The 10,957-nt window shown below is 36.6% G+C and overlaps 1 non-coding gene across 1 annotated transcript; it reads left to right on the top strand.

Annotated features, from left to right (window-relative positions):
* Positions 1–8,855: 8,855 nt before the first annotated feature.
* Positions 8,856–8,927, top strand: trnat-cgu (transfer RNA threonine (anticodon CGU)). The gene has a single exon. It is a non-coding gene; the product is annotated as a tRNA-Thr (tRNA).
* Positions 8,928–10,957: the final 2,030 nt, after the last annotated feature.

Genomic DNA, 10,957 nt, shown 5'->3' with positions numbered 1-10,957 from the left:
TCCTAATTCAGTTGAAAAAACCTAGACAACTTGCAAAAAACAATTTTTTGTAACCCAGTGTAATTAGTGACACATAACTGATCACTCTCACATTCATACCTATGGGCAATTTAGATTAACCAGTTAACGCATGTCTTTGGACAGTGGGAGGAAGCTGGAATACCCGGAGAGAACCCACGTAAACACAGGGAGAACATGCAAACTCCACTCAGTGGCTGGTGTTGGAATCAAACCCAGGACCTTCTTGCTGTGAGGCGACAGTGCTATCCACCGCTCCACCACGTCACCATGTTAATGAATTTTCCTACATGTTTTTGTATTTTATTAATTTCAAAGACTTTTATTGGCAAATGACTCCCATTTATGCAAAGGGTTATTCTATGTCCCTGCCAAGATTTTAGGCCACGACCGTGGAAAGTATCAGTGAAATCCACCTTAACCCAGAAAGACCTAGTGCTACCTTGGTGGCAGTTCCCAAATATTTTTTTTTTTCTAATTAACCTTTCCTAAGTGATTTATCACCATTATTATAACATTATCCTCTGTATTTTATGTTTTTTCAGTGAAAATTATGTATTTTCTTGTATTTAATTTACTGATCATGTAGATCAGGGGTGTCAAACGTGCAGCCCGGGGGCCAAATCCGGCCCGCCAAAGGGTTCAATCCGGCCCTTGGGATGAATTTGTGAAATACAAAAATTACACCGAAAATATTAGCAATCAAGGATGTTAAAATAATTTTAGGTCAGTTAATTCTAAGGTGGATCAGAACAGTAAAATACTATCATATAAACTACAAATAATGAAAACTGCAAATTTGTCTCTTTGTTTTAGTCTAAAAAATGTAAAATTACACAAAAATGTTCACATTTACAGACTAGTCTTTTACAAAAAAAAAATGTGAATATCTGAAATGTCTTAAGAGAAGTATATGGAATTTTAATAATATTCTCCTTGTTATTTAATGTTTAGTGTATTTGTAGATCCACTGTGATCTCTAAGTTGTGATTCACGTGTATAAATGATAAACTAAGGCGTAATATTGTTAATATTGCACTTATTTTACTAAAGAATTTTCAGGTTGTTCATATTTGTTCATGTTATGTTCACGTACAATTTGTAGATGTAAACATTTTAATTTACGGAATTTTAAGTGTATTTTTGCGTGTATTGTAGGATATTTAAGCATATTTAAGTGTATTATTTATTTTACGGAATTTACTTTTTTCACTCAAAAGTTCTTATCCTATTGTTTATATTACTTTACTGGTCCGGCCCACTTTATTTCATATTAGGTTGGATGTGGCCCCTGAACTAAAATGAGTTTGACACCCCTGGTGTGGATGTTTATAAAAGCTCAGGTTAAAACTGAGGCTTATTATATCAGAAGCAGAGAAAACTGAAGTAAAAGTGACGTTTTCAATAAAATCTATCATTAACTGTACATAAACCAAGTGTCTCCATCCATTTTCATTTATCCAACTCCATGGATTTTACTGATGAATCAGTGTTGTAGAAGATGACGGTGTTTCCACATTCATTACAGAGTCTCTGAATGTTCCAAATGGGTCATTTCTGATGATGATTTAAAGCTGAGAATTGATAGGATTAATGGTTTAACAGTTATCAAACATATTAGATCAGTAGATGCTTTTGGTCGCTGGTGGCTGTTTGGGTCTTTATGGGTTAATGCTGTCAGCTGCTATAAAACAGAGGAACACTGCAGCTTTAGAAATACAGTGGACTCCCACTGTAGATATAAATGGATCATTATGAGTTCAGGTCAAAAGTTAAAGATTAGTTCACTTTATTATTCCCAAAGGTAAATTTGATCTCCGTATCATAATATATATATCACCTAGCATTAGCATCAGCAATTAGCATTAGCACTTAGCATTAGCAGTGCCCTGCCAATGAAGTTCCAGATCTTCACTAGTACCTTAATTACTGAGGAAACAAAAGGTTAAAGTCAGTTTTGTGAAATTATAACACTAATGAAAACATAATCCTGAATATTATTTTCCATTTATGCATTTAGATTATCATGACCCCCCCCCCTCCCAAATGAACCCACCCACTTCGGTCCTTTGAAGGTTGAGTGTAGAAGCAACTTTACACTGAGATGAATTTGAACTTTTTGAGACTGTTTTTAGCTTCTTATTTAACTGATGTCAAAATGTGTACCTGAAATCTGCGCAGGATACAAGGAAAGAGCAAATCAGCATTTCATAAAGTACTACATTAACATCTGCAAAGAAACCTGGCATCAGAAACCCTGACTGTGAATAAGCCACACAAGTATTGCTGTGAGTACAGTTTGTCCGTAGTCAAAATGTTCTTCAAGTCCTGTTTGATGTATTAGCGAATTACAAGATGTGTCCAAGTTATTTACACTGACTGACAGTTCAAGGTATAATTGGCAGCTGAAATATTAGGAGAACATTTTCAAGTGGGTCAAGATTTAGTTTGAGCTTTTGATTGGCATGAAAGACTAAAGGAAGTGAAACTAATCCACTTTGATTGTGACGGGCAGAAACCCGACCAATAATCAGGCTGAAGTTTGCCTTCAAGGCCTCCAGGACAAGTTAGACACACAAAGCAACAATTCTTGGCTGCGAGTGTAGGAAAGTTACTTGTCGACATAACAAAGAGAGACGACAGATCAAAGTTTTCACCGTGGCAGATCAAAGATGAACATCTGCAGTATAAATAGATCAGTCCTTCTCAGCATCTCCTGGGGATAAATGGTATGAGCTCGGATGGCATGAAAGGGGATTGATGCAACCTCCTGCAAACATGTGAGAGGCGACGGAGAAGGGAAAAATGATTGTGGTGGAAATCCCACAGGGACTTTCAGTGGGAAACAGTTTGTATTATTACCTTATCTGTCTGTAGGGCTTTTATTTCCTATGACACTGTAATATTTGTAGATTACTTTCACACAGTCGTGTACAGTTTACATTCCCGTTTCATCTTGGATTAGCGGATATACTACTGCAACTAAATCTGTATGTATATGTTAAACAGTTTTAATTTTCATGTACTATCTATCTGAACTAACTATCTGATCGAGTCGTTGGAGTCAAAACTCTACAGGGTGCCGTAAAAAGCAGTAAGCATGCATCATTGCCAACAATTATGGGTAGAGATAATGGGAGTGATGTCTGAATGGCATATAAATTGTGTTTCCTGTTTGCTTCTTGACATTGTTTTTCTCAAAACAAGGTCAGGGATTCTAAATGTAGCATTAAAGCTAGCAATCTGCTTCATTTATATGTTAAATAAGCCTCCTGTGGTTTGACAGATGTGTGATGATACTCAAGACTTTGACAGTGAAGATCATGTTTTGTTTTTCTGGTTCGCTCATCAAGGTTATCAGCTTCTCTTAATAATCTTGCTTACCTTCTTTTAAATCCAAACAACACTGTTACACTCTACAGGCACAATTTGCATCAACCTGGTAAATACATTCATACACCTGGTGGAGACCAAAACAGAGCTAAATACGAAAGTACTTGTTGGACTTACTGTTACAACAAAACATTTGAGGGTTGTCCCAGTTTTGATCTCATTCAGGATACAGAGTTTAGACTGGATATGGATTATTCATATCCCTGTTTACATGAAAGAAAAAAAAACATATCATGGTTATTCATTACTTTTATCATTTGCAAAGACACCTGTAATGCTTAAAATACGATCTATTAATTTAGTGAGATATTTCAGCAGCTGCTGACTCGTGATGTGCGGATCGATACTGAAATATCAATATCTCTGATACCAGATCTTTACACTCTAGAATTGTTACACAAATCAAAAAATATTGATATTTTTGAGGTAATATATATCAGGAACACAGTGGAAAGTAGCTACACTATTGGGATTTGTCCAAATGATATGCTATTGGTGGGAACTACTTCTTCTTCCGCCTGGGTAAGTGTGTACTGCGTCACACTTCTCAGTCAGTCTGTACTGAGCAAAAAACAGAACAGACTAAAGGGGAAAACAGAAAATATGCTAGTGTTCCTGAACAAAAACTTGTGAATGAGGAAAAGTGTCAATGTTGGATCCTTTTGTTGAAGTGATACATGTTCAGTATTTTTCTGTTTCATATTTACACTTCCATGTAATGTGAATTAATATGCAAGTTTTCATTTTATAATAGTCCTTAATAATTAAACAATAATTACTGACATGCCTTGTATTCTTTATGACGTTATGAAATACATTACTTTTTTTTTTTTCCACATATTAAGTGTATTTGTACAAAATATCAGCATCGGCTCGGTATCGCCAATACCAGCCTGAATTTTACTCGGTATCGGATCGAAAAGGCAAGCCATGGTATCAAACATCAATAGTGGTTGTTCATTTCTTTAACTATTTGCAAAGATGCCTGTGATGCTTAAAACATGATATATTCATTTAGTGAGACATTTCATTAGCTGCTGACTAACTCTAAAGTTACTACTTTTGTGCTACTTTTTTAGAAACTATTTTATTGTAGACTAAAATATTTTTACCTTTTTTCATGAAATGATTGTGACAACGTGATTTATTGTTGACAGATAATGTGTAATTGGGACTCAGTATGTAATCATTGCACCAGGTCAGAGGTGATTACTGATGTGTATAAATGGGAATAAAAAGAGAAACATTTCAGAAAACAAAATTGTTTCAACTTTATGGGCAACAGTGTATCTGTACTGGAGTAAAAGTGCTTTCCTCGGAAATGTAGTGGAGTTGAAATATCAAGTAGGAGCATATTGAAATACATGAGTAATGTACATGTATGTTGAAGTTATGCTTAAGTTGTAAAGAGTAGTTAAATTTACTGACTCACATTCCAGGAGTGGCATTTGGAAAATGAATTAACCCTGTAAAGCCTGAACCATTAAATAATTGACAGAAAATTCCAGTTCTTTGAAACTGGAGCCTTTAGTGATCCTTCTCAACAACCATAAAAAAAAGTTTTTTTCAAATATCAATTTCCATGTATGATTTTCAATTTTGCATCATATTTGATACATCGTGTTTCAATGCTCAAATATTATTATTTTTGAACAAACAAAAATGTAATATAACACAAACATGTCTAACAAATTGGTAATTCCTTTTCAAAATTGGCAAAGTTCTTCGTCCTTCCTAATTAATGACAATCTAATAGTGTCACTGGAAAGGCCTCTGGTGAACAAATTCCTCCCCCCTGGTGGATTATCTGTGTATTGCATGTATCTAATTATATACATCAGGTTTTTCAAGACAAAAAACATTACACTGATCATGTAGAGGGCTTCAGAACTCATTTATCAAATATGATATGTTCGGTCTTATAGGGTTAATTATTAACATATCTTAATATTTGTATGTAATTTGCTGTCAGTTGGTGATACAGTGACCCCCCAATCATTGTAGGAAACGTAGGTCTAAGTGAATCCTATTTTTAAGGTAATAATGAGGTCTACTCTTTCAGAATATAAAACACTCTGAAAATGTCTTCATGTTTTGTTCCAATTTTAACTTCATTTCTTTAACCTGACAGGGTTAGGAAAGTTATTTTAGATTATAAATTAGCCCTGGTGACTGCAGACAGCCTGGTCTGGTTCTCACTGTGAAGGCACAAAGATGATGAAACATTCAGTTTTTAACACAACCTGCTGATTCCCACAATACAACAGTTAACACAACTACAAACATTTAAAACATACAGTATTCTGCACCAAATGGCAGAAACTATATTCCTCTTCTCAACTCCAGTTGTTCTACTTCCACTTAACTGACAGTTATGTAGGTGTGGGTGGCATCAATAATAACTCAGGAAGTATTTCGCCTCCGTAAATAATATTATTATTGGATTTGTGTTTAATATTTTTCTTGAAAAGTAAATGCACAACAATGAGCCACCCACTACATATTTTCACCAACTTGACCTGATTTGACCTGTTTCTACATCACATTTAAAACTACTATATGTTGTATTCAGTACAATATTTAGAACTCGATGTCTTACTCATGGTCAAATCCAAGGTTATTGAGCTCTGAATATGTTTTGACATTCACTGCAGCAGTGCCCATGAAATCACTGAACGGATGAGAATTATTGAAGTGAAGTTCTGTAGTTGAATAAAGAGGAGAGGAAAGCAGAGCGAAGGGACATTTCTTCTCCTGCAGAGGAAGCAGGAGATTGAGCCTTAGACCTCTGTGTGTGTGGAGAAGGATGTGGGCTGCTGGTCAGGCACCAGTGGAGCTAATTAAGTGACTGGATTCCCGCATAATTTGAAGTGTTTTATGTTAATGAGGCAAAGTGATAACAGACTGCCTTCTGGATACGGAACAAGTGCATTCAATGCTGCTTCTGTGATTCAAAACTAAAGATTTGTTTTCCCAGAATCCCTTCTGGCTCGCTCTACTATGACATACAGACTGTGCTCAGCGTTTACTGGGACCCAGTGGCAGGAGGAGGTAAAGTAATGTTTGTCAAAAACACTTTATCGACCTGCATAAGCTGTTCGTACATCGCCGTTAGTGAAATGCACTGACCTGTCCATCAAGTGCAGGGTGTTAATTACAACACTTGGGCTTTATTATTCCAGGTTTTATCTGTCCGTTAGACATATATTCAGTCAAGTCTGACTCACTCAGTCTGTACTGAGCAAAAAACAGAACAGACTAAAGGGGAAAACAGTAAATATGCTAGTGTTCCTTAACAAAAACTTGTGAATGAGGGAATGTGTCATTGTTGGATGCTTTTGTTGAAGTGTTACATGTTCAGTATTGTCATGTTTCATGTTAACATGTTCATGTAGCGTGAATTAATATGCAAGTTTTCATTTTTATAATAGTTATTGATAATTAAACAGTGATTACTGTCATGTCATGTATTCTTTATGAAGTTATGAATACACTACTTTTTTAAATTTTTATTTAAACTAAAGAGTCATTTTCCCAGAATCCCTTCTGACTCACTCTGCTGTGACATACTGTGCTCGCCGTTTACTGGGACCCAGTGGCAGGAGAGGGTAAAGTGATGTTTGTCAAAAACACTTTATCGACCTGCATAAGCTGTTCGTATATCGCCATTAGTGAAATGCACTGACCTGTCCATCAAGTGCACAGTGTTAATTACAACACTTGGGCTTTATTATTCCAGGTTTTATCTGTCCGTTAGTACCTTAAATGAGTGTAAATATACTAAGGTGGGCTTATTCATCTGTCATCCCATGGCCCCTAGACATTTCTTGTGTAAGAGAACTTAATGAAAGAAACCTAGAAGGGATGAGAACTTATTACATGACAGCGTTGACAGGCAATTGATGGAACAACCGGAACTGGTTGCGCAATATTTTGTGGGGCAAGCAAAAAATTATAATAATAAAAAAAGGGCAGTGATGAAATATAACTGTAGTCAAACCGATTTCTGCGCTGGAATCCCTCCAGTCAGTGTTTGCCTTGGGACTCTACCTGCCTTTCAACTCTTTGACAGTTCATTCGCAGCCGAAGTCACAGGAGAGCTGAGCAGAACAGCAGAGCAGAGCTGCCAATCACAGCCTCTCATATACACATATATAACAGTGGGCACACATCTATCCCAGGGACATGTTATAATGATGCCTCCATGTGCGTTGCTTAGTCATACAGGTGTGTGTGTGTGTGTGTATGTTTGTGTGTGTGTCTGCAAAGGGTGGTTTTACTGAGAAATTCAAAATAAAGGATTTAAACACAATAATTCCCCCTTATTATAAAAGGGACATGATAAAGGTGGATGAGCCGAATGTAACAGATCAAGCCATGGGATATAATTAGAGAGATTCCAAACTTTATATCTATATCAGGGGTGTGAAACTCACTTTGGTTCAAGGGCCACATTCAGCCCAGTAGGATCTCAAATGGACCAGACCAATAAAATATTAACATAACAATCTATGAATGATGTTAACTCCAAACTTTTCTCTATATTTTAGGATGAAAATTAAGTAAAGAAGGTAAAAAAAAATAATAATAATAATTCATTATGAAAATGTTTACATCAACAAACTATCCTTTAAAAATATGCATAAAATGAACAACCGCAAACAACCTGAAATTTCTTAAGAAAAATAAGAACACACTAAAAACACTAAATTGCACTAAAAACTCTCCCTGGTAGCTCATGAATTCATGAGTTTACAGCTAGATCATGAGGGACAACATGTGTCATTACACAGCCCAACACAACACAACCTCATTTGCTCTTAAATCTCACTGGTAGAAGAACTCCACTCTTGTCTTCTTTTTGTTGAATTATTTATGCCTGATGAGTATCATACCTACTAATATTATTGCCTCTATATGTTTTGTTTATTTATTTATTTCATCTTTGATGGGGATGCGTTGTCCGGGACTTTGTGGGGTGAGGAGAGGGATGGTGTGGGTATTGTGCTTTGTTTTGTTTGTTTTGTTATGTAGAAAATCCAAAGTATTGATTTTCTTGTAGGACAACCATTTTGTTTTACCTTGACTCCAATAAAAATAATGTTGAAAATAAAAAGAAAAATAAGCGCAATTTTAACTATTTTATGTCTCACTGTCATTTACACATGTTCATTACAATTGACAGATCACAGTGGATCTACAAATACATAAAATATTTAGTAACAGGTAGAATATTGTTAAAATTCCACTTACCTCTATTAAGACTTTTCAGGTCGTTCATATTTGTTCAGTTTTTTTTAGAGTTAAATACATGATTGACAGCTGTAATTACCAATCACTGGTTAGACTCCATCAGACGTGTGTGAAAGAACTATCCTACTTCAGAATTGTGCTCAGATAGAAACAGTCAGAGGTATTTCTACCCTTTTTCAAGCAACACTGTAGGCATGGTGGCCAAGTGGTAAGGTGTTGGTCTCGTAAACCAAAGATCATGGGTTCAATCCCCATCCATGCCTTGGTTCAGTCTAATCAGTTATGTCTTTACTTCTGATGAAATGAAACAATCAATTGATGGTTTAGATGACAGTGATCTGAACCACAAAATTTGTGGTGCATTCTCACTTCTAACTCCACATTTAAATGTGTGTATTGAAAATCTGCATGCAGATGGACATGCAAAAGTGTATGAAATTAAGTGTTTATCGATGTATGCACACCAAGTGGCTTGGTGGCATCACCACCACCAAGACCAAGCGCCTGTGTAGAACCTTTCTACTTCACTTCCTGTTCTCTCCAAGCACAAAATACAACCACAAAACAGGAAACAGAACATGACAATTGCTATAACAACTCTTAGATGTAAATTAGAGCGGCTAGGACAACTTGAAGGTCTGTCACAGGGAAATAATCTGACATGTTGTTGTTTTTCTGTACTGGCGCCAACCTGTGATGTAAACGCTACGAAATGAGAAACTACAGTTTTACTATTTCAACCCTTTGGATGGTGACACGAGAGCGGAGCATTTTTAAGATTTCCACTCTGGTAGGTGGTTTTTTGCGTTTTCAACCCCCCAAAAACACTGTTACCATCTAAACGAAAGGCAAAATGTTTTGTCGTTTTCATCCGAGAGCGTGGTTGTGTAAACTGGGCCTGAGATGTTTCATAAATGTGCTATGGTCAGATGAGACGTCCATCCCTATATTCTGAACAAGTTGGGGGGTCCAAGTGTCATATACACCAGAAAGGTAAACAGACGCTGACCTCCACAGTGAGGGGATTTACTGACTTGAGAGGCATTTCACTCCTCCTCTCTTCACACCCTGGGGCACTGTGAAAAGGGGGGGTGACCATGACAAATTCATGGGGCCCAGCATTTCCAGGGGGCCTAGTGGATACAGGTTAGAAGTTGTGAAAATTTCATGTAAGCTCCAGAGTAAAAGAAGTGCTGAAGCTGAAAGTCGGACGTCCAAAGTTAAGTTTCAGTTTCGGTTTCATGCCAGTTGCAGTTGCACTTATGAAACAGACCCCTATACCCCCAGATACTTTCTTTTCTGAAGAGCCCACAATGCTTACCTTCCATGGGGTCCACAATTGGTAGTGGTGCCCCAGTTTACACCCCACCATCTACATGTTACAGACTCTGCTTCTTCCCTGGAGTCTCTGTGTTTTATGTCCTCTCAGGTTTTCCCTGGATCATCTCTGGACCTGCTGCTGTGGTCCTGTTTCTCTGCTGCCTCCATCATCATTATTCATTTATACATATAGTTGTGATAGTGTTTATTACATAGTTACATGGATGGTAGAGGTTTCTGTTATTGGTACTAACAAGTGCAGTGGTAGTATATCCACTGTTAGTACTTGGAGTAGTAGTATTAACAGTTATGGGTATTTGCACTAGTTATTGGTAGTTATACTAGTGTGTCAATTGATAGTCTGTTGATTTGATTTGAACCTCACACATCCATACCAATACTAGTCTTTAGCCCTCAAAGTCAGTTAGATAGATGGCAAACCTATAAATACCCCTTAAAATTACTTTTTTAACCACATAGCTTTCAAACCATTTTTACAGATTTGAACTATTTTTACATTATTTAACTTCAGTGACTTTATGAATTTACACTGGGATCAATATTTCAGCTTGTCACATCACAGGCATAAAAACTTTATAATGGCTGGTATTTAACTGCGGCCTTAGTATTAGTTAACTGGAGTTGCTGATTACATTTTTATTTTAGCACCAAGTCTTTAATTCTACATAAAAAAACAACAATCCCATATTCCAAAATCTGTTTTTTTCTGGGAAACAAGAGGATGTTTAAAAGGCACAGTACTTCTGCTATTCAACGCCATCTTGTGTCCGTTATGAGCGCTGCATCTTAAATTCGTCCTCAGTTACCCCAAGTATCTCCATACATACATTTCATTCATTGTGGTTAAACTGACCCCTATTCATCCGGATTAGTCTGCCGATGTCTAACCGCCATTAGTTTTCTCATCACAAACTCTCATTGCCACGATTTTGACATTTACTTGACATTTTGT

This window comes from Sphaeramia orbicularis, chromosome 10 (genome assembly GCF_902148855.1).
Source record: "Sphaeramia orbicularis chromosome 10, fSphaOr1.1, whole genome shotgun sequence".
In the NCBI taxonomy this organism is placed as follows: Eukaryota; Metazoa; Chordata; class Actinopteri; order Kurtiformes; family Apogonidae; genus Sphaeramia; species Sphaeramia orbicularis.
The sequence above is the reverse complement of the archived record's forward strand: the minus strand, read 5'-3'. Positions and strand labels throughout refer to the sequence as shown.